This window comes from Melopsittacus undulatus, chromosome 4 (genome assembly GCF_012275295.1).
Source record: "Melopsittacus undulatus isolate bMelUnd1 chromosome 4, bMelUnd1.mat.Z, whole genome shotgun sequence".
In the NCBI taxonomy this organism is placed as follows: Eukaryota; Metazoa; Chordata; class Aves; order Psittaciformes; family Psittaculidae; genus Melopsittacus; species Melopsittacus undulatus.
The window spans coordinates 35,548,210-35,571,906 of record NC_047530.1 but is presented as its reverse complement, the minus strand read 5'-3'; the positions used below and the strand labels follow the sequence as shown (position 1 = coordinate 35,571,906).

Here is a 23,697-nt window from a genome sequence, read left to right as displayed (position 1 = left end):
CTAAGGTATGCTTCCATAGAAGCGCGTACCAAACCTGCAAGACATTTCTGCTGAACACCAAGGCTCCATGCCCATCACCTTGTAATTCGAGCTCGCTTACTCCTAGGAGGGACACACTTACTCCGGCACTACTTCGGCCACCGTGCGGTGCCACGGCCGGCCGCTAGGTGTCAGCCCAGCACCGGTAGTGCCGGGAAAGCGAGCCAGACCGGCCCCGCCCCGCCCCGCCCCTGAGGGGTCCGACCCCCTGGTGACCAAGTGCTCGCCATGCACCGGCAATGTGCCTCTCTCCCCATCAGCCCAAATAGATGCCTTTTTACATCTTCTTTCTCATCTTAACAGGCATACAGTGGAAATACCAACATGTGCAGGCTGGGAATTGAGGCCTGGGAGATAGGAATAACGAGTTATTTTATATTTACACCACCAAAAAAAAAAAAAAAAGAAAAGAAAAGACGCTTTTGGAGTTTGGTTTTTAATTTGCTTGACTGGCAACTAGTGTTACCTGACAGAGTGAGATTTACAGCATCACATATTTTACTCAAAAATGAGGCTCTTGTGTTATCAGCAGGCGGATGCTCTATGGTCAGTTAAGCTGGATCAGAGATGAGAAGTTTCTCACTTGTTTCCAGACTGGAAGACATGGAAGGGAGAACAATGGGATCCCTAGGTACCTGATGGCAGAGTGCGAAGGTCATGCTTTGCTATCATTGCAGTGCTGTGTGTGTTCTGCAGGCAAGGGTGCACTTCTGAAGTGGAGAAGTAGCTCTGTTAAACATCTTTGTCATGTCTTCCCACAGCGCGTTGGGTTTATGTTGCATATGTTACACATGCATCTTTATCTCATGCCGAGTGCCGTTGTGTATTAGTCATGCATTACTATTCCACTTAGGTTTCCACAGAATCAGCTGCCCAACTAAACTGGTTCGTCTAATTTTTGCCCTTAAAATTCTAGATTAGCTACAGCCATCAAAAATCTGAGAGAAAACAACATAATCAAATAGAGACGGGTACCAGCCTGTGGCAGGTGGGGGCTTTATTGAGTGTCTGCTGAAACCCCAGACTCACCAATGACACGGCAGCCAGATTGTCCCTGCACACCAGGAAAAAAAACCTACAGGGAGATTGGATGGTTTCTTCCAGCTGAAGAGTTTGAACACAAATTTCCACTCTGGAAGGGCTTGGTAAATAAAGGATATTATCTACTTTGCCAAACACAAAATGAAGGGACTGCATCTCTGGGAGGAAACCAGATGCAGCCTTCTGTCCTACTGTGGAGCCTGGTGTGGCTAAAACACTAGCAAAAAGCTGGGAGTGTTAGCGAAAATTTGAGTTCTCCAAACTCACATGCAAGCAACATGGTGGAGGGGTGTAGCTGCAGTTGCATTGTTGCAGAGCTTCTCTGAGCACCACTCTCAGATCAATAAAGTTTTTTTAAGCTTGGTGGCAGCATTTGTCCCTTCGCTGGGAATTTAGGGATGAACTGTGGTAGATGCTGAGCAGGGGCAGTCAAGGAGTGGAACATGAATTACTCTGCTGATCCTGCACCTGTGAAATGGTGCAGAAGGAAACAGTTTGGCCAGCATAAATTAAGGCAGCTCTGAGACTCATCTAACATACCTCAGGAATCCAGCCTGCCAGCACAAAATTAGACAGTGCAGAAAGCTGGCTAAACATAATCTCTGTATCTTCCACAGCCTGTGACAGTGACACAGCTAAGTGACATTGTCAAATCTCAATATTACAAAGAAAATAATACTGTTTAAGTAACATGTTTTGCAAGCACAGCATGCACACCAGAGTATTTAATGTGTCAGCTAGTTCAGACGAACCTTTGGATCTCTTACAGGGGAAATCATCTTTCTGTTGTGGATCTCATCCAGCAGATGAGACCCAACTCAGACTGATTTCCTAGGCATCACTGCAACATTAGCACAACATACCATTACATAAAAAAGACATCATTAGTCAGAATCTCTGGAAATCTCAGAGTAAGTATAAAGACTAACATTATATGCCAAACCATCTCTGCTTGTTCATGTTGAAGATCTTTGATCTGTCTAGCTGAACTGGCCTAAAGGTTTTTGGCTTTACTTTCAAAGGAGAAATCTCATGGGCTGCCGAAGTGGGTACACTGATACTAATCTTCATCTTTCAAACTTACATCAACAGTTCTTTGTTCCAGTGGCCTCCCATCCATATATAATGAGTATATCAAAAGGTGTTCAGTGTGTATCAGTGGACATACACCTTATGAAAAGGGACACCCTGCAGCTATGCATGAAACCCAGCATCATGGAACTGGGAGCATGCCAAGCACAATGTACTGATCAGTGCAACTGAGGTGTCCCCTGTCCATTCATTCACTGAGTAAAACCTCACCTGGATCTGTCACAGCAACGTTACAAAATCTATAGAGACAACTGAGTGAAAGTTTGCAAGGACAAAATTTAACTTTTTTAGCATTAGGCAGCAGATTTGGGTCAACTGACTGATGCTGATGGCTTTAACAAGATACTGAAAAGGTCAAGATCATAACGGACATCTCAGTTCTCGAACATTTATGTTACAGTTGTTTTCTTCTTATGTTGGTGACTCCTTATCTATCCACAATACTGAAGCTATTTCATAGGTTCTTTATCCAGAGAGCTCAGCCAAAGGATTGCATTCTGAGTTTGGCTAGAAGAATACAATCAACACAGAGTTCATTCCTTGACATCCTCTTTACTTGGCGGCTGCTGACATGGCAGCTAGACACATACCACAGGCTGGACAGATTGCTTAGGTACTTAGATACATGAGGACCTTGATTCATCTACTGACATGCATCTCTCAAGACTAGCTTTCACAGGCTTACAGGAAGAGGTTATCTGATCATGCCACAGGAGGACCAGGAAATAATGTCCAGCCATATAACTTTATTCACAGGATCCTCCTTCCAGGAAACTGAGTATGTGCATTCCCTGATGGTCTATGTTTGCATTTGGGGTCATAGGATAAAGTGGTCATATGATGGAGCAGGTGTCTAGGATATGGTCCTCCATAACAGACTGAGACCAGATCCAGTCATGATCTTCCAAGCCATTTCATAAGCCCTCTTTGCCAGTGGTTTCTCCCTACGCCTTTGTGGAGTTGATACGGGAGCCAGTTACAGTGGGTACATGTGCTGAGGTGACCAAGCAGGGCAGTCAGAATCAGCTACACAACAGCCTTACCGCTGTTGTGCGACTTACAGCGTGGCTACCAGCCTCCCCTCGAGTCACCGCTCACTGCCTTACCTCAGGGTGCAAGTGCCTAAGGAGAACCTCCGCCTTAGCGGCAGCTGCAACAAACTTGCTTCTCTACCCTAGAGCTGCATCTTTGCTTGCTTTTCCTCCCTTCCCACCGAGCAGGGGGCGCTCCGCTCTCACAAGCGGCTCCTCCCACGTTCCAGGGATGGAGCTTCGCCAGTGGAAGGAAAACACACACACACCGGGAGACAGAACCCCCAAGCACAGAACTAAGAAGGGGCTGCGCGCTGGGAAGGGGCTGGTGGAGACCCCCGAGGAGCCAGAAGGGCCCCGCCCGGCCGTGGAGGGTACCGGCTCGCCCCGGGCCCGGTGCCACGATATGGTGCGGCGCAGTGGAAAAGCCACAATGCGAGCTGCTCTCTAGGGGGGTGGAGACAGACACAGGCGGAGCCAGGGCTCGAATTCTTGAACCTTTCACATCCTTTCTGTAATTCGAAACATACTTGTTCCCATTCCAGAACCCTGGTTGCTGGTTTTTTTTTTTTTAATTCCTTCCTTGAGGCTGTGGAAATACGTTCAGAAGAAAGGGGAAAGGAAAAAAAAACAAACCCAAAACGAGAAAGAAAGAGAAGGAAAAAGCGAGCTCACTACTTATCAGAGGCTCCAAAACAAAACAGAGAAACGTGAGAGCGCAGCCCTCCCCAGCACAACTGCTTGCAGGCTCAGATTTCCCTTCAGAGGGGTCATGGCTGCTGCAGTCACGGGTTTGGAACGCAGCTGGTCCTGCCTGCAACAAGGCAAAAAAATCCTCCTCCAAATGGCATTTACCTCCTTTCGCCTTACAAGTTCTTGGTGTTCAGTGCAGAGGAAGCCATTTGCAGAAAGCTCGGCGTGCTGGTTTGTGCCATTACAGACCCTGGGCAGAGGGCAATTCCCACTCCCAACCCCCACCCCCTTCCACCCACCCTTCCAGCTGGCCTGGAGGGGAACAGACACCTCTCCTGTACATTTGAAGTCCCACACCTGCAAGTACTCCCAATTTACCTCCTTCCACAAGGCTGTCAGGTAGACAGTTCCCATGTTTAGTGTGGGATGTACTCACATGGGAGAGGAAAACTGGCTAATGTGCACTCTGAACGATTCTGAATGTCCCTGACCACCCCAAAAAGCACGCAACAGCATGGATGCTGCTTGCATCAGCCAGGCCATCACTGCCAGCTCCTTTCCCCCTGGGTAAGCCACAGCAGGTGACTGTGCTGGTGCAGCAGGAATTTTTGTTTGCTGTGTGTAAGGAAGTAACAATTACCAGCGACATTAAATGCCACCGCGGGTCAGGAGTGACATGAAGCTCTTGGGTTGCATACAAGCAGTTGCAGCGCAGCTGCCTTGCCAGTGCTGGAGCAGGGCTGCTAAGTTGTCAGGAGCAGCACCAATCCCTCTCTCATGCACTCAGGGACTCACACCCTGCTCTTTCAAACCAGAAAAACGAGGATGAGGAGAGAAGCTTTCATATTTCATTGCCGTTGTCATAGGTCTCAACTGTGTTAATGTGGTATCATGCTGTTTACATCTGTATGTATATGATGGGTGTGAGCAACTCTTAACGAAGGCATGCGGTTTTCCAGGAGAGAGTCAAGTGAGCACATGTATATCACTTGAACCAGTTGGATGACTGCCCCATCAGAGTCACCTCTGTGCATGGGCGAGAAGTCATGTAGAGGGAAGGGCAGTCCATTGGCACAGGGTACGTCCCTTACAGGCTATACTGCTCCTATAACAGCCATTGCTCTGCACAGCTGGGTCAAGCTGGGGAGCTCGTAGAGATGTGTTTGCTCAGGTATATAGCTAGAGGAGGAGCAGGAGCAGGACTCTCTGTAGGACAGAGATGGAGCAGATACACTTGGAAGAAGCAGCGTAACATTTCAGGTTTCCCCATAGTGAGTCATGTGGGTTCATCCTTGTGCCCTGTTCAGGCTGGCAGCTGGGTTAAGCCCACCAGGGAACTCCTCTCCTTAACCCATCTCCTGGCACTGCAAGTCACCATGCTGATACTTTTCAGATTGGCAGGAAACACCACAAAGCCCATGTGTGCTTAAATACTTCATATCACGCAGCACATGCTATTCTGGCTGCCTGCAACACTGCAGCATTTGGGCTACCTCCCTCCAAGGAGATAAAGCATCCTGATAGTTTAACTGTGCTTAGCCAGGCACCCTCAAGACAGTCTTTGTCTCTGAAGCCAGACATTTGGAGCTTACAGCATCTTCTGAATGTTACCTTCAGGTGGGAGCCATCCTGCTCAGGGTAACCCCAGCATCTCTCTGTGTCCATCCTTTGCCCTCAGCCTGAATTCATGCTTTTCAGCCAATACAACTGTAGCATGGTGTCTTGTTTATCACTTTTCTACTACTTTCTGCAAATAAGCCTTAGCTACAAAGAACAAATCATGCTCTGCTGATTTTTAATTAGGCAACTTAGGTCCTAAAGGGTTATTAGTGTTCTATTCAGGCCCATATTGGCATTCCCCACCCTTCTCTAGATTGTCATGAAAGCCTGGCTGGAGTTGCTATTAAATATGAGACAAGACCTCAGTTAAACATGTGTTAAGTTAGTGATTTCTGGGGTGTTACCAACTTTCTAGAGATACTACATGTGACTCACTGAACTAGATGACAGACTGAGTAACAAGTTATTTCACCTAGTCCTATTTATCACAGCAGGTTCATCCTGCCTTTTTTACAGGGATGCCTGTCTCACAGGTACTGAGCAGGCCAAAAGAAATCTGTTCCTACATGCATTGCTCTCTACACTTTTGTCTTTATTCCAGTCCTGTGTACTGAATTCATGCCCTGGTTAGCTGAAACAAAACAGTACAGAACACTCTGATTCAAAGATTTTTGGAGGAAGACACCTAGACTTCTTGAGGTCATGGTTCAACAGATAAACTCTGCAGATGGGACTCCCATCAGAATCCAAATGGTGTGTTAAAAAGTGATGGAGAAAAAACAGCACTTGCCAGTTTTCCAGAAAACAAGATGCCCTGGAGTATGCTCTTCCTCCCTGGCTCCTTCCCTGTACCCATCACAGCTCCTAGGCACCATCTGTGGACTTCTACAGAGCTCACGATCTAAAGCAAGCAGCATGCCAAAGGTAAGTGGGCCAGAGCTTTAGCCTGCAGCTTGTCACTGTTGCAATGTTGGGCACCTCTAAAGGGATATTAAGTCCTTCAAAGGCAGCTGAAAATTCTCCTTGCAGAGGGGAATCTCTGAGATACTAGCCAAGGGAGGCATCCTACTCATGTGGCCATACTGCAGAGACAGGTGGCATTTGGGCCACAAGCCAAGAGGTCCTTAGCTGTTCAAACTGTGGACCCTTCTATCTTCAAGACTAAAGGAAAGCAAGAAAAACTCTTACCTATCTTTGCCCCTGTATCAGATTCTAGTCTTAGGGGATGTTGTTGGGGTAGATATGCCAATAGCTGCAGGCAGATAGAAACCTGTTTTATAAATTCCAGCTTGTAACCCATTGCTCTTTACATCCTAGGCTGGTTATTCATTGCTGAAGTGAGTGTGAGGAAGGGAATAGGACAGCAAGAGAGAACTGCTCACGGAGAGAGGCAGCAGAGAAGCAAAGAGTAACACAACTGGGAAGAGAGCGGAGGCTCTCTCTGCTGACAGGACTTTGCAGGGGCTGAGAGGAGACACATTGCAACAGGCTGGCTGGGGTCACAGCGGTGCTGGGAGATGGAGGGGTGCAAACGTGCAAACACATACGCTCTCCAATGACTTCAGTCTGTGCAAAGGAGCATGTGCTGCTTCACAACGGGTGAGTGCATGGGACTGCTTTAGTAGACTCATCGTCTCTGCTAACCTCTAGAAATTAGTTCCTTTTGAATAGATAAGGGCATATAGGCAGACTTGAAATGAGGGGAAGAATCCTGAACTCAGCATGGTTTCTAACCACTTGTCCCATACACAGGCTGGGACTGCTCTAGGCTCTGGGAAGACCAAAGGAAGGTTTAGCTACACAGGAGGGATCCTCCAGCATCTCTGCACAGAACAGAAGGAAGGTAGTCTCTGGGTGACAGCAGGAAGCAGGGAGGAAGGGATTCCTGAACATCAGTTTCCCCTTTGACACTGATTTCCAATGAAGCATTTTGTCTTGTAAGTCTGTTTCTCCCTCTGATTTTGTCTTCCCTTTTAGAAAATTGTGCAAATAAAGCTGAGCTGCCTCATAGCTGGTGGATGTCTGTACTACGCTAAACAGCTCTTCAAGGAGAAGAGTAAAAAAGGGTAAGGAACTAATGAGTCTTTGCAAGGAGCTGTTTCTGTGCCAGGAAAGAGTATGATGCAGAGCCCTGCTCCAGTTCCATTCCCCAGCCTGTTCTAGTCGGCTGTGACTTTTGTTAATCCCTGTCCTGGGGCTAGAAGAAAGCAAGACCAACAGTTCAGTTTGCTCTGACAGGACTGAGCCCTACTAGAAAATACAAGGAAACCTCCTGAGTCAGCAGCTCACTTGCTCCTACTCTTGGAATAGCTGAGATTCCCGGACACAGTAACTTGACTCTGCTCCTGGCTCAGAGCAGCCACTAGCTGAAAGGCAAAATAAAATCCCCTCCTGGCCCATTAACGAGGCCTGCTCTGGGTTCAGGAGAAACCAGTCTGACTGATGAACTCCCCTGGCTCAGGGGCTCTGGCTGGGTCTGACAGAGTTATTCTTTCCTTATTCAGCAGACAGGAGGATGTTAATGGAGAGCATATGGGAGGGGAGGGAGTACTGTGGATATTGCTGGAGGACAGCCAGACTGAATCAAAGCCCCAAGAAGCCTATTCTCCATCCGGGTAATGCTAAAACAGGCCGTGGAGAGACGAGAAGTCCAGCTGTGACAGGGGGGAGTTGGGAAAAAAGCCCTCTGCTTTCTCCAGCATTTTTACTCCCACTCCAGATGGGACAATGGGGCAGTATTGTCACATAGTCCTGTAGGCATCGTATTCACAGTGGAAGCCTTTCTGGGGAAGAGCGTGTCTCAGCCAGGCACCCCATCCTGAGAGTCCTGCTATACACTTCAGGGAAGCAAGAACTGCTTCTGTGCCTGTGAAGTGCCATCTAATTTATGGTGCTATAGAAATGACGAATTGCAACAGTCCTACAGTGTAGAGATGGAAAAGCCCTGTTAAGTCCTCCAGCTCATCTCCCAGAGCTGATGCAGGACTGCTGCTTCTCACGTATTTCCTGTTTCTGTCTGAACATGTTTTGAGCAAGCAAGCAACTGAGGTTCATGTATTTTTCACGTCTTAATTCTACTTTACAAACAAATCCTGATGTGATCAGTGTCGTATGGATTACCCAGCCACTTGGATAAGTTAGGTAGGATGGAGTAGGTGCATCAAAGACAGCCCACATCTGCCTTACCTTAAAGATAAAATGGAGGACTGGCTAGTAAAGACACGATCAGAGCCTGAGCTAAGAAGCTTCCAATTAAGTAGGAGAGCAGTTAGAACGAGCGCCGGTAAAAATATAGGTGTGTCCTTTTTGGCTCCTGACGATCTGTTAATGTAGCCCTGACTGAGGCAGATTTTGGGCATCCAGGATGCTTGGCCTTGCATCATTCACCAAAGCTTAATTACCTAAGGAGCCTGGCTTGTTTAGCCTTAGCAAAGGGGGATATAATTGCAGCCTATAAATAAATACTTCAGGGGGTGAACACATGGGGAGGAGGAAAGAGCTATTTAAAGATAAAGGACAATACTGGCACTAGAACAAATAGGTATAAACTAGCCATGCATACATTTAGGCCAGGGATTGTCAGGTTTCTAATGTTAAGAGCGTTGACTCTCTGTGAAGGAATACCAATGGGTTTAGTATGGCCAGGAAGCAAGCTGGTTTCAAGAGGCAGTTAGATACATTTACTCAACTGGTTGTATGAAATGGCTGTGCAAGCAAGGAGCTGGACTTGAGAAGCTCAGAAGGAATGTCCTGAGGTTCTCTTGGCTGCAGTAAAAAATACAAGATGAATTTTGGCTAAGGAGCTGCAGGGCCCCGTAAGTGCAGGGTGGGGGGAAACTGGAAGGCTAATAAAACCTGAAAAATGTAAATGGCACCTTCACTGTACAGCAGGCAGATTATCAGTCCAGGTAAAACTGGAACCTGAAACTGACTGCTCCCCAGTGACAAGGCTGGCTGGCTTGGTTTAGAGGGGTTTGTGGGGGCAGGAGGAGATTACCAACAGCAGTCAATAAAAAGTGTCTGTGATTAGTTTGTGTGAAAGCATAGACAACAGAAAAGAAGATAAGAAATAAGGATCGGTTTTCCTATGAGCAGGTTAAATTGGAAAGCCCAAAGTTCTGTTTTGCTATCCTCAGAGGCAGAAAGAACTCATGAACCAGAAAACCTTCAGCTGCAGGAACATCTTCTTGTGCTCTCCAGTGGGGTAACAGCTCAGCCTGACTTCAGGCTGAGACCAGTACGTCGTGCCCCTGCATGCAGTAATCATTCTTTATGAAGTCGTATGCCAAACAGACAGTGGGTGTCTTTCCCTGTGGCAATTCTGCAGAACAGGAGACTGTGACCCTTGACTAAGGCATGCTGGAGAGGCAGATGTCCAAATCTTAGCTGCCTTGTCCAACTGGAAGCTGTAACAATATATCAACTACTCCAGTTTACAGCACCAGCACAAACAAGATAATGGCCCTTATACCAGAGAAAGATCTGTTGTAATATAGCAGTTTGTTTCATGCTGTTCCTGCTGAGAGTAGAGCGACAGCCAGCAGAGAAGAGACTGCTCTACAACTGGCACAGACCTCACTTGCATTGAGGGAATTTTCCTGTGGGAATCTCCTGCCTGTTTGAGTTCTCTCTATGCTCCATAACCAGTACAAAGCAGATATAGCAGAGACCAGAGAATCCATCTTAAAATGCCTTAGGGGCAATAAAGAATATGGTATAAGGGGAACTGCAGCAATGTCTCTTCTGATTCTTGTAATCTGTCACGTAGCTGTAGTGGTGATAGGTGCTTTAGAAATCCACAAACAGACTAAGTATGATTTGATCACACTAATGGTTGCCCCATGCATCAAAAGATTCAGAGGTTTTACTCAGGCATTAAAATAAAGATGGTTGTGCTTCCAGATTTCTCTTGTCTAGGAAGAGGGTATCTCCTAAAGCTGGCTTTACTCCTGACATTTCTTATTCTTTGCTTTTCCTCACAGACTAGAAATGTAACACGAAATGCCTTGTCTTGTTATTTTCATCATTCTGCAGTCAGTCTCAGTGGGAATCTGAGGCAATGAAGGTGGGAGGTGATGAGCTGAGTCAAGTCTGAAATATGGTTCCTTGCACTAGAAGGATGTAGATGTGGCTTCTGTTTAAATCACCAGTTCAGGTCTTGATGCTGAAAGGTGATGGCTCTTACACAGTTTCTTGAAATGAGGTACAGGGTTTCCATCCAATTACTAGCTAACTTTACTCAGTCTAGGAAGTTGAGTACTGCATGAATGAAAGCACCAACACGTTGGCTAGGGAACAGTACACAGGGGAAGCTTGTCCTGTCACTGCTTGTATTTTCCTTGCTGTGTGAAGCTTAGACATTTTTTATCCTCCAGGTCTAAAGTTCCTGGCCTGGTAACTTTCATCTGGTTGAATCAACTTTAAAAACAGGAGAGAAGATCAGAGAAAAAAATGATTTTCCTTTGAGGGGGGCTTTTATTTGAGATGCAACCCAACAGATTTTTTCCTTCAACCTTAGAAAACCAAAAAGGATTTATTGGTCATTTTCACATTTTTAGCTGACATTCTAATTTTCTTCACAAAAACACTTCAAACATAGAGAACCTCAATAAATCTCTAAAGCACACAGTTAAAAGTGTTCACACAGGCTGTAAAGTTGTAACTCTGGATTTGTACAATTCATGCTTATGGTCAGCCATGTCAGGCTTTAAAGAATCTACCACTTCAGCCATCTTGAAACAGCAGTAAATCCAGATTATGCATTGAAAGTGCTTAGGGAGTCTGGGTATTTATACCAATGAAATGCCAAAATATTTTACTGACATTTTTTACATTCTTTTACTACCAGTTAATTTTTTTTATGTGTATATATATATTTTAATACTGACAGTTACATTTTGGCTATTCTTAGTTTGCAACTGGCTAGGCATCCTCCAGTCAAAACAGGAGTCTGAACGATTTCACACACATGGCACCCTGGGCAGGAGACAGTAGAAACCTCACAGATATGTGCACCGCCTGGGCTGAATATAGAGCTACATCTTTGGAAGCTCTGCAAATGTCACATGCAGAATTTCTGGCTGGTTTTGTTGGAGTGATTCATTGGGGTGCTGCTGCTCAAGAGTCTGTGTCAGTGTGTGTGTGTATGTCCCCATAGGCATGGAACTGTGGCACTGTAGAAGTGAAATGGGTGACTCAGTAGGAAATATTTCTTCTGCATCAGAAACATTTAAAGTACCTGAGCAATGCACACAGCCAACAGTGTAAAATGAAGCCTGTAAGAGGTGTCCACCACAGAGTGCTGTTATAAGATGTCCAAGTCAATTCTAGTACCCAAAGCAACGCAGTCGTCACATTAACGTAGCTCCCTTACTGGACTCCTGACCCTCTCTTTTAAATGTATGCACCTAAGATGGCTAAATTTCTTTCCTAACCTGAACTAGCTCTCCTATCTAATTTTGAGCACCTCTGTATGATACTGCTTGACGCTACACAGATACTCTCTACTGGAAGGGTCCAGGGAGCACATTTTATTTGCAGATGGAAATCACTTGTAAGCAAATTCCTTCTGGATTGACAATGAAGTCACACAAAACTGGTGCATAAAAGATGTAAATGTAGTTCCCCTACCCTGTCCATGGCCCAGGACCCCATTTCAGTCACCCAAGGCCGTCAGTCCCTGCATCAACAACACTACAGGATGCTGGTCTCCAACTGCCTATGGCGGAGCTGACATTGCAGCCCAGCCTTGGCTTGTCTGCATTCCCAAGGAAGTGCTCAATGCCCAGGGCTGGGGCTGCCCCAGTGCCCCTGGCTGGGGTGGTGGGATAAGCCTGGGCTGGCAGGTCCTGCCCTGCTGCCTCACAGGGTTCCCTGCAGGTCCCTGCACCCCATCCGCAGGGAGCCACCATCCCTTGCTGTCCCTTGGTGCCAGTTCCTCTAGATTCAGTAGCTGCTGCCTGGCTCTTTCCTACAGGTCAGGATGTTAAGGAAGGACAAACTCCAAATATGACCAGCTAATGCCACTCCTACTACACTGCGAAGCAGACCCAATCTTACAATGATAACCACGGTTTCCCTGCTCCTACCCAGAGTCCAGAGTATGTACTCAAAGCCATAAATAAGTATAAGATATATACCTAATTCCTGGCAGAAACAGCTGGACTTGAAAGTCCACTTACCCTCTCACCCCATGAGAAAGGTTTGGGCTTATTGTACTGTCCATTCACTCCTCTGAACATCTTTCACTTCCTGATTTGTGTCCTTCTAGCAAGTATCAATATCCTTCTTTCTTGCTATGATGAGAATACCATGAACCTGTCTTCCTTGAAACTGTTTCTCAGCTCACCTTTTGCTGTGGTGACCCCATGAATTAGGTGCCAACTCTAATGATTTAAAGATAGCTAACCTAGTATGTTCTTTTCCTTCCTATGTATTTACAAATACTTGGCACAGCAAGATAAACAAATTACATTCCTAGATTTGTCTCTCTTCAAGTGTGATATGGTAGCTATGGATGACTTTATAGGTATCAGGCAGTTTTGGAAAAGAAAGAAGGAAGGAAAGAAGGAAGGAAAGAAAGAAGGAAAGAAAGGGGAGGAAAGAAGGAAGGAAATAAAGAAGGAAAGAAAGGGAAGGAAGGAAGGAAGGAAGGAAGGAAGGAAAGAAGGAAGGAAAGAAGGAAGGAAAGAAAGAAGGAAAGAAAGGGGAGGAAAGAAGGAAGGAAAAAAAGGAAAGAAAGGGAAGGAAGGAAGGAAGGAAGGAAGGAAGGAAAGAAGGAAGGAAAGAAGGAAGGAAAGAAAGAAGGAAAGAAAGGGGAGGAAAGAAGGAAGGAAAAAAAGGAAAGAAAGGGAAGGAAGGAAGGAAGGAAGGAAGGAAGGAAGAAAAAGAAAGAAAGAAAAAGAAAGAAAGAAAGAAAGAAAGAAAGAAAGAAAGAAAGAAAGAAAGAAAGAAAGAGAGAAAGAAAGAAAGAGAGATAAAGAAAGAAAGAAAGAAAGAAAGAAAGAAAGAGAAAGAAAGAAAGAAAGAAAGAAAGAAAGAAAGAAAGAGAAAGAAAGAAAGAAAGAAAGAAAGAAAGAAAGAAAGAAAGAAAGAGAAAGAAAGAAAGAAAGAAAGAAAGAAAGAAAGAAAGAAAGAAAGAAAGAAAGAAAGAAAGAAAGAAAGAAAGAAAGAAAGAAAGAAAGAAAGAAAGAAAGAAAGAAAGAAAGAAAGAAAGAAAGAAATGGTTCAGAGGTTAGAAACCATTAGAAAAGCCCACTTCTGCCAAGTTATCACACTAGAGGTTATTATGCAGTCAACCATTCCTTGCTCTTCCTACTTACCTGCTCACATAAATCCAAGAAGCTGAAATGAATCAGCAGACAAAATGACAGATCATGACTGAGGTGCTTTCTCCAGCAAAGGAGACCCAGGCCAAGGCAGAAGCTGTACTGGTAAGGTTTAAGGGGAGGCTTCAGATTTGCCCTGAAGGTCTTTCCATGCTGGGCTGTAAAAGATTATTTTCTCTTTGCCAGTCAAAAGCTAGAGGGGCATTATGTTCACGTAATGTTACATATCAAAACAGTGACACAGATGGGAGACAACCAACCTACAGTATTACAGAAATACACAGAAATGTTCAATTAATGGAATCATGTGCTACTGACCCTGAGAAGAAGAAGACTATTCTGGCAATAGGAGAGCTACCAGCTCTCGGATGCTGCAGTAACATCAACAGCAGCAGACTCACCCTGTATGGAGGCAGCCTTGTGTGCTTTCTCGTGGCACTGCTGGGTGCCATTAAAAATAAATCCATATTGTAGCAATGGTATGGAATACAAAGGTGCTTGTAAGGAATCTGGCTTTATTTTTGGGCAATAGCCATACAATCTGGGCGAATATGGATAGCACATATAGCCATGTGGAAGATTTCATTCTTTCCAGCTGCTCCTCATTACCATTTGCTTTCAGTAATTTCAAGGAATGCTCTAGCTGCCTTTTCCGAGTCTCTGCCAGACTTTCTTCCAGACAGAGGGATTCAGGTGGCTTTAGTTGTTCCATTTTTTACTCAAAGAAATCTGACTTCTTCTAATACAGTGTAATAAGGGCACTGTGTCCTCAGGAGGGACTAACTCTCATTTCCTGGCCGAAACCTGGAGATAGGTAAGTTACAAAAATACTTCTGCAATCTGTGGCTACTGTTGCACACTGGAGCTGGCACACTTAAGAGAAGGTTTAGAAATGAATTGCCTATTTACAAAGGAAACCCAGTGCAGTCAGGGCTGGCTTGTTCCATAAGGAGTACAGCGGGACTCCCACAGCACTACTAAAATAACAGGAAGAGTAACAGGGGCTGCTACAGGAATGACTCGTAGGCATCCAGAAAACCCAAAGGAGGCACCAATTCTGTCGGCTGCAGGAAGACAGCAGTCACCTCCTCCCGCCAGCCATTCCGGAGCGGGCGGCAGCGATGCATAGCCAGCCATCTTGCTTCCAGTCAGACACAAACCCCCATGTTTGCCAAGTAAGCAGGAACAAAAATGTGTTGAGCAAAAGATTTAATTTCCCAGTGTCTACAGGGAAATCAACAGACAATGGGAAGCAACATAAAAAACATATACATGAAAGACTGTTATTTAAAACCAGTTGACATAGTCATTTTCAGTGGAATCTGGCTGGCTGTAGCCAGTATTTAATTCAAATATTCCTCAGGAATGAAGGTCTTTTGCAGGCCAGCTTTATTTGGCTGGGGTTGGGCTTTGCTTTTTCCCACATCCCGCCTGCTTAAGTTAGAGGTTGATGGCAGGGAGCCTGATTCCTCTGCCTCTTCCTGTGCCAGACACAAGCAGCCAGCATCACCTCTTTTTTAAATTGTCTGCTAAAACTGCTGCATGCAACAGAAGCTGTAGTGGGGCAGGGAAGGAACAGGATCATCTGCTCTCCCTTCTGAGAACAAAGTAAAAGATTACCCTAAGGATGATCCATAAGGAGTCAGAGAAGTCAAAGAAACTACATACAGTCCAGAATGGGCCATGTATAATCCTATGGTAGTAACAGCTTTCCTGCTTCATACCCCATAAACTGTTACATGCTGCAAGAAAGAGGCTTTCTAACACATCAGACAGCAGCAGCAACGCACTTGCTGTGAGCACTAGACATAGAAAATGAAAATAATGACATATCTAAATAACATTTCTAAAGCATTTACCAAAAAAAAAGGTCACATGATTATTTTCTACCCGCTGAGACATGTGCAGTTGAACCAGGGGCACTTAGAAACTCTTGCATAGAAATGGGAGATACAAAAATTAGTCCTACTCAAATGTTCAGCAACACCTGTAGCAAGTAGACAACACACAGCAGGTTGGTGTGGTTGAGCTGTTCCCACATAAAGCCCCTCATGCAACGGTAATAAGGTAACCAACCCAAACCCACCCTTAAATCAAGCATACACTGTACTACACTTCTCTCTCTTGCACACCTCGCTCGCTGTCATTCTACCTCCTGGGATGTTCAGCCCTAAGCCTGCTAAACCCAAGGTATTGTCTCATGTTCATTCTGGCAGGCTGGGGGGGTAGGGGGGGGGGGGGCACTGATACCGCAACTCCAGATGTGCTTTTCCTATTCTTTGAAACTGTTCATCAGAAAAACAAAAAGCCCTGTGTTGCTATGGAGACAGTATCTCTGGCACTCATGGACCCAGTGGGCGGCAGCAGCTTCCTGGCTGCGGAGACACCAAAGGCCTGGTACTTGTGCAAGCTGCTTGCTGCTGGGTGTGCTCTGAAGCAGGGGGTTCAGATGGGATGACAGGCAGGGCTTTCTTGAGGTGACCAAGAAAATCATAAAGTGGATCTGGGGATTTTACACCTGAAAAAAATCTCAGTGTGAGACTGAGATGAATCTGGAGGCAGGCAGAAGCTGCACAAACCACCAAGGCAGTGCACAAAGAAAGCTGGTAGACTCTTTTGAGTTGAAAACATTTTCAGCAGTTTGAATTATTGTATTTATAGAGACAATAGTAGGAACAGTGAGGAAACTAAGCAAGATCTTTTTGTCAAAGGAGGGTTGATTTTTTTTCACAGGAAAGCAGTGGAAACTCCATCTTTTGAATCATTTAGAACTTCTATCTGCACTTCCTAAAGGAAAGGATCTTCTGTCGATCCCCCGGAGACATGGTAAATGAGACCAATTAGGGCTTCTCCAGCTCTAAATATGGGGACTGTGAAAAGACATACTTTATCCTTATTATCTTTGAAAGTTAAAATGAATAGGGTGTGACCCAGCTGAATTAAAATCAGGGCTTGCATTATGTAAAAAGCCAGGGTAGATGATCTGTTCTGTCCTTAAAATCTCTGAAAACATGAGCAGAGAGTTACTGGATCGATTGGGAATATCTGTTTATGAAGGTCAGTCTTAACAGTGTCTACTTGATGAAGTCTCAGAGAACAGCAAGAACAGCAGATAATCCATCTGGACATGAGTATATTGTGGTATGCAGTGAAAGACATTTCCTTGAACCAGGGGAGTGATCCCTAAAACCTGAAACATCTCTCTTGTTCCGAGTGTATATTGTATTTACTATATCTGACTACCGCTCCTTTCCTAGGCAGATACTGCTAGTGATCAGAGATTACCTAGACCATTTTACAGCCCAGATTTAATAAATGGGCCACTTTCATGCCTGACATAAAATGGAGCATCCTAATTGAACTCACAGAAGTTACTTGGATTGTAACTTTACTTTGACTCTTTGGCTCTGCAGTGGGCATTAGGACAGAAATCAACAAAATGCAGAGAGTAATCCCACTAATAAAGATAAGGCCATGGGATTGCTAGAATTGGGTTGTGGGTTGTACTGTAGTGTAGATATAGATCTGACTTTCTGGATGTGCTCACAAGAACCCTGGGAAAGGCCTGGATTGTTGCCCACTCTCATCTGTATTTTTCTCCCCAAAGCAGTTTTGCTTCATTACTGTTCAAGAAACTGAGAACGGCTGTTGACAGGAAGAAGCCCTATTAGCAGAGACACCCTCCTAGAGGTGGTAAGGAACAGACATTAGGCTGCTGTCTAAATCACGCAGCGGTCCAGCTGGCCAGAGCTTATTCCTCCTGACATGTGCTTTCAGAGGTACTGCCATCCATATTAGAATCCGTCAAAAGCCATTTTGCCACCAAGCTGAGTAGCTTCCTGGGACATGTGTTGCTGCAGGGGGCCCACCATGCCCCATCCATTGTCTTGGAGAGACGACATCCACCCCAACAGCAGAGACTGGGGGGGTTGCAATGCTTTATTCAGAAGCATTGGAGATCTTCCCCCATAGAGATACTCTGCATTTGACTGGATAAAATGGAACAAACTCCTAATTTGGTATTGCAGAATTAGAAATGCAGACATTTGTAACATTTGCTCTGAAGCTATCTAACCCTGGGGAGTGTTCCCATCAGGGCTCAGATACAGAGGTCTCTGACTGGATGACACCTTCTCAAAGGAGTCCAAGGTAAATAGGTGCTATAAGATGGGATACCGAGAGTTCACAGGAGCTGATAAGGGATCCCACAAACCAGTTCTGTGTTGGGCATGTGGTATAGCTAGAAGACTCATCTTGTTTTAAAAATTGATATTCCCTTCCTGGCACTGAAATAACACATAGCTCTGCTGGAGAATCATGGTGTTAACTGGTATTTCAATTTGACCGGTTTCATTTGCTTCCTAAATTTGCTATATCATAGATGTTGGATGCAGCATCCTGCTACTTCAAATGCTGCATGGTGTTGCTATGCTCTGCTAAATAACTTCCTTGTTCCTTGCCAGAAATAGCTACATTTCAATAGCGAGTGAAGAGATCCTAGTATTTATAGATTCTAGAGCTTCTAGTTAGGCTCACTGAGATGTATAAACATAAACCTATGGGTTGATTTTGCTGTCTGGAGAAGAAACAGTTAGCAGGGAGGATCACCCAGTATGGTCAGCTTAGCCACTCCAGCAGAACCTGCCAGGTAAAGGACATTTCTTCTCAGCCACTCTTTCCTCAACCATTTCCACTGATGTTTGTATGCAGATGGCCTGAAGAACACAGGATACTTCACTAGCACTGTTGTAAGCTGTGGTTTATAGACTTTGTGACAGAATATTGAGTTGGTTTAGCCCTTCACAGGCTGATGATGCTCCCCTTCCTCAGGAGTCCACCCACTAGACAATAATGGAAGCAAAGGGACCAGTGAGAGTTGCTGTCAGGGCTACTGGGAGAGCATTGCTGGTGGCAGGAGTGTCTGAGTGTCTGGGGAGGTGGATGTACCCAGCAAGTCAGTGAACTCTGTTCACTCACCAGAGGGCTGAGTTAGCTCAGAGGAGGTACATGAGACCTTGGCCCCTCTCCAGCTCTATCCTTCCCCCCTCTCTCAGGAATACTGGCATAGGTTAAAAGCAGGAGAACTGAAGAAAGCACAGCCTTAGTTAACCACACATGGAAATAAAGAAATGTCTACAGCAGTATGGGGAATCAAGGGAGAGGAGGTGAAAGGAAGGAGGGAGATAGGAAAAGAGGGAGGGAAAGAGAGGATGACAGGGAATCCTTTCCAGCCCCGCTTACAAGGTGCTGGATAATTCATGGCTCTTGTTTACACTGCTCCAGACCACATCACAGACATTCCCAGTTAATGGCTTCCATCTGGAGGAGCCATGTGCTGCCCAGCCTCCCCCTCACCATGCTGCCAGCAGAGGAGTGTCTCCCTCCAGACCTTCCCACCCTCCTGCCTCTCACACGCTGCTGTCACCAAGAGGATTGGTGCATGAGCCCTGTCTCCCTGTGACATTACTCTCAAGTTTCCATGACCCAAGTGGGCTGGGGTATACCTCAGACAGCAGAAAGCCCCATTAATGTGGGGCCCACAGGATGTGCTGGAAGTGTGATGCAGGGACACCCAGTCGTTCTGAATAAGCTCAGCCCAAGTCCAGCAGGGATTATTAGTTCTGGCTCAGCATCAACCCTGCTGGACCTGGGCAGCTTCCCAACAGAGCCACTCAAGTGCCTCCACACTGCTCTTCCCAACACTTTGGAATTTGGAGGGTTTATTTGCTTGGGCACAATGCCAAACATGAGCTGCCTTTATACATCTATATAGTGCCTAAACCAAGAGAGCTTCACAGTGCTCAGAACACAGTGGAAAGACACCTGCTTGGCTCTAGGGAAGCCCCGGTCTGGCCAGGTTGGTGCTAAGCCAGGCTTAACAGGCCCTGCTGGATCCCACAGGATTTGAGTGAACTCTCTCAGGTGCCTTTGCACTGTATTTCCCAGCTCTGACAGCTCCAGCAGGGTGGTGCTGAACCCCGCTGGCTCTGCGCATGGTGGTTTATCAGACTGGGCTCTGCACTCTGCAGGAGGGGCAGAGCTGCTCAGAGATCTGAGCCAGTTCAGGAGGCAGCACACCACAGTCACACCGTGCAGCACAAAGCCTCTCTTTCCAAGTCCTGCCAGACCTGGCCTGGCTGAACTTTCTCTGCATCTGCAGTGAGGGCTGAAGTGCAGAGGCAGAGCTGCATGTGGGCTCCAGGACCAGAACAGCGAGGATGCTGAAGGACAAAGGCGCACAGTGGAAGTGGAATGGCCAGAGGAGACAGTAGCAAAGAGGGACTGCTGCAGATCTGGGTAAGCTGCATCGGGAAGATGCAGCCCTCCGCTGGCACAGAGGACAGCGAACATGGCCTGAAAACTGAATTCAGATTGTCGTGACATGCAGAAATTCAGTAAAGATGGATTCAACCCCAGGCTACCAGGGTAGTTACCCCCCAATTTATTTACTGAGTGTCCTACAAGGTCTTGTAGGTGTGGTCATGGGTTAAAGGAAGAGACACTGGGAAAGAGTTTCTCACTCTGCTCTCTTTGTTTCTGTCATGGCCTCTCTTGCACTCTCTCTCTCTGAGCTAAGCAATACATCCCCAGCATCTGTCAAGTCTGATCTGATCCAAGCTCCAATGAGAGGCAGGCAAGGAGCTAAGATGGGAATGAAACAGATTCCCGGTCCATGACAAGGCGCTGAGACTCCTCACCGCGCCCCATGCCGGTTGCCCTGTCATAAATCATCATTTGTCAGATTCAATAAGCATCTTTAACACAAAATGACGCTATCTCCTGGGAGACCGAAGTGCCTGAAATTCTGCACAGATGTGGAGATACCAAAATATGAGGGAAGGGGGGAGAGGAGAGAGAGAGGAGGAAGTAGGGCAGACTTTGCATGGCAGAAAGGGGTTTCTTCTCTATCGTCCACCCCTTCCCATCCCAGCACCCCCCACACCACCATCACACATGCAGCCATGTATGCCGTCTTCCTGGGAATGCTGCAGACCCAGCTCCTGCCACATGTTTTGCATCCTCTAAAAGGAAGAAGCGGGCTGCATAGGAAATGTGGAAAACCCATCCACTCTGGGGGTCCCAAGCCTACCACAAAGAGCCCCCTGCTAGCCCAGGGACACAGGGACGAGAGGAGGCCCTGGGGAATGGCTTCCTGCTTTGGACAGAGCAGGTCATGGGGTACATTTCATGAGAAATCACGCCACTGCTGTTTCCACTCCCCCACCAGCAACATGAGAGCTAAAGTCTCAGTTAGACACCCCTTCCCTTATTGTGCAACAACAGGACGCAGGAGAATAGGGTCACCTCAGGGGGTTCAGCTGTGAAATCTCACTCCTCACTGGAATGCGCTGCACTGCGGCCAGAGCCCGGGAAGAGCACTGTTGTAAAGAAAAGGCTCAATGCGTGCTGCTGTGCGCACTGAAGCTGAAAGCAGGCTCCATTTATGCATGTACAGGTTGCACTGCACTGTACATTATCTATGCCTAAAACGCCATGTATAAATAGGGATCTATGTAAATACCCACAACAGCCATTTTGTCTCCCCCTCAGGACTACAGTGCCTGTCTCGAAATCGTGAAGTGTGAGCCTCTAAAGCTGCGTGAGCTGAAGCAGCTGACAGAGCAGAGAGACCAGCGTCCTCTGCAGATCAGGCACCCGGGAGACACAGATCATGACATGCCGTCATGGCCAGCCAGAGCTCAGCCCAGCTGCTCAAGATGAGTCCCAGATGAGGTCCTGCTTACGTGACACCCACCAGCCTGGCTGACACCTGGGCCAGCAAGGATGAAGCAGGCTCGGACAGCCATGCTCTGGGGCTTTTGCAAGTGGGGTATGTACACAAGGGGAGAGTGCAGTGTTCCCTGGTTGATGGCAGGCTCGCAGGCAGGCTGAGCTGCACGGGTTTCTCAGCACCCGCTCACACACAGCCCTGTTGTCAATGAATCATTCAGGTCACTGCAGGCAAATCTCTAACCACCTATCACCATTTATTCCTTCAGAGATATGTGTGCTACAAAGCAGCCATTTTAGAAAGAGTGTGAAGCTCTATGAGACCTTTTACAGAGGCTATTTTGAACACCTCTTCATGCTGAGGCACACAGATGCCCTGGCACCACAAATGATCGCTGAAGCTGCAGAGGTGCAGTATAAAAACACATTAAAATTCCAAATAAGTATTAAGAAAATCTTTGGTAGACAAATATGCCTTGACTTTGAAGGTCAGAGTATTGATCCATCTGAAGGCTAGAAGCAAATACATTGTGCTGCACTTGTGATCCTCCCCTTGCTGTTATTATCATTATTGGCATTATTGTCACAGGAGCGACACCTCAAGGACCTATTCAGGATTCAGATGCCATTACACTGGGGACACTGAAATCAAATGAAGTAACATGTGATAAGCAGTCTGATTCAAAGCAAAACAAAACCAGACCTATACAAGACAAAGCAGGCACAGCAAATCCTTGTGAGTTGAGCTTGGTGCCACTGCAGATGGACTGCCCCCAGCACCCAAGCCAGGCCATCAGAGGGGCTGTAAGCTCTCTGCTGTATACTGCAGTCCCCCCTGCTGATATACGCAGGGACTGAGCTGATCCTGTAAACAGCATATATGAACATACCACAGATCTGTGCACCTGAAGTACCTTTTGGGCTGCTCTTCAACACATTCCTGATCTTCACCCAGAAATTTTGCACAAATGGAAGGAGAGGAACAAGGCCACTTGTCTGGGGGCAGCCCTCTGCTCCCACCACAGCTCTGAGAACGTGCTTGATGCCAGGCAGTCCCAGGGGCAGGTGGAAGGCACACGCTTGCGTGCTCGGTGCCGGCACGCACAGATGGAGGCCGTGCACCCTGAGCCATCACCCCGTGCGCACACAGACGGCAAGCGCAGGCGTCGTGCGAGCGCTCGGGGCCTGGAAGGTGGCGCAAGCCTGGCTGGGCCCTGCCGCAGCGCCCTGCCTTCTGCCCTGGCAGCTGCAGAACTGGAGCTGCAGCATGGGAGAACATGTTTGTGCCTGAGAGAAGTGTGAGAGGCTTCATTTCAACCTAGCGCGCATGGGGAGGAGGACGGGGAGGCACAGCAGGGTGGGTTGCTGCAGAGGCAGCAGGAATTCCTGGGAATGAGGTGATTGTTGAGGCAGCTACCTATGGATCGCATTTCTCCAGCAGCAGTGGGTTAACCTGAATTAACCCAAGGACAGCAAGCGTGGGTATGCCTCTGTGTTCTGTAAATACACTCCACAAACCCAGCTGGGAGAATGTGCCCAGAGAAAAAACCCGTGAAAGACAGACTATGGTATTATATGGGTTGTTATTTCAGACGTGTCAACTATTATCTGAAACTGAGTAGGGGGAGGTAATACTGCAGAAATAAGTCAGCTCTCCCCCACCATAATTTCTTGGCAATAGCTTTCCAGTAGGATAAAGCTGTCCTTTTTGTTTGTTTGTTTGTTTGGTCTTCTGAAGGAGAGATTTCAGACGCAGACTGCTGGTGTTAGTGGTCTGAATCCTGCCTAACTTCAGTCTTAGGCCAGGTAATTGTGTTTGTTGAGAGAAGTAAGTATGCTTCTTTAGACTACCTTCCCAAGGGAAGAAAGCTTATGGGAGTGTGCTGCCAACACCCCTCTCTCCTTTGTTATCTTTCTAACACTGTGATGAGTTGCAGCGCAATTCAGAGAATTCTCAGGCAATTAAATCCCAGGAAAAATCTCATGCAATCAGTTTCATGAGAATAAAGTACTGCAACCCAAATTAGTGTCTCCACAGGGAAGAAGTGGGATGGAATCGAACTGTGGTACACTCTGGCAGCAACCAACCTGCCTGTACTGGTGCCCAGTCAGCACACAGGCAAAATGTGTATGTACAGCTTCCTACCGAAAAGGAAAAGATGTGGAGATGCAGAGATGACATG

The 23,697-nt window shown here is 46.6% G+C and overlaps 1 protein-coding gene and 1 long non-coding RNA gene across 3 annotated transcripts in view; one reads left to right on the top strand and one right to left on the bottom strand.

Moving 5' to 3' along the window:
- ANGEL1 (angel homolog 1) overlaps positions 1-22,647 on the bottom strand; it is a 55,042-nt gene extending 32,395 nt beyond the window's left edge. Inside the window, exon 1 of one of the 2 annotated variants that reach the window (XM_034061877.1) lies at positions 22,429-22,647. The gene's annotated coding sequence lies outside the window, so the exon portion shown is untranslated. Of the gene's footprint in view, positions 1-22,404 lie in introns of both variants that reach the window. The other variant, XM_034061879.1, reaches the window with a different exon arrangement.
- On the top strand, positions 6,068-7,499 carry LOC115946485 (uncharacterized). Its single transcript, XR_004080553.1, has 3 exons — positions 6,068-6,380; positions 6,774-7,055; positions 7,209-7,499. It is a non-coding gene; the product is annotated as an uncharacterized lncRNA (long non-coding RNA).
- Positions 22,648-23,697: the final 1,050 nt, after the last annotated feature.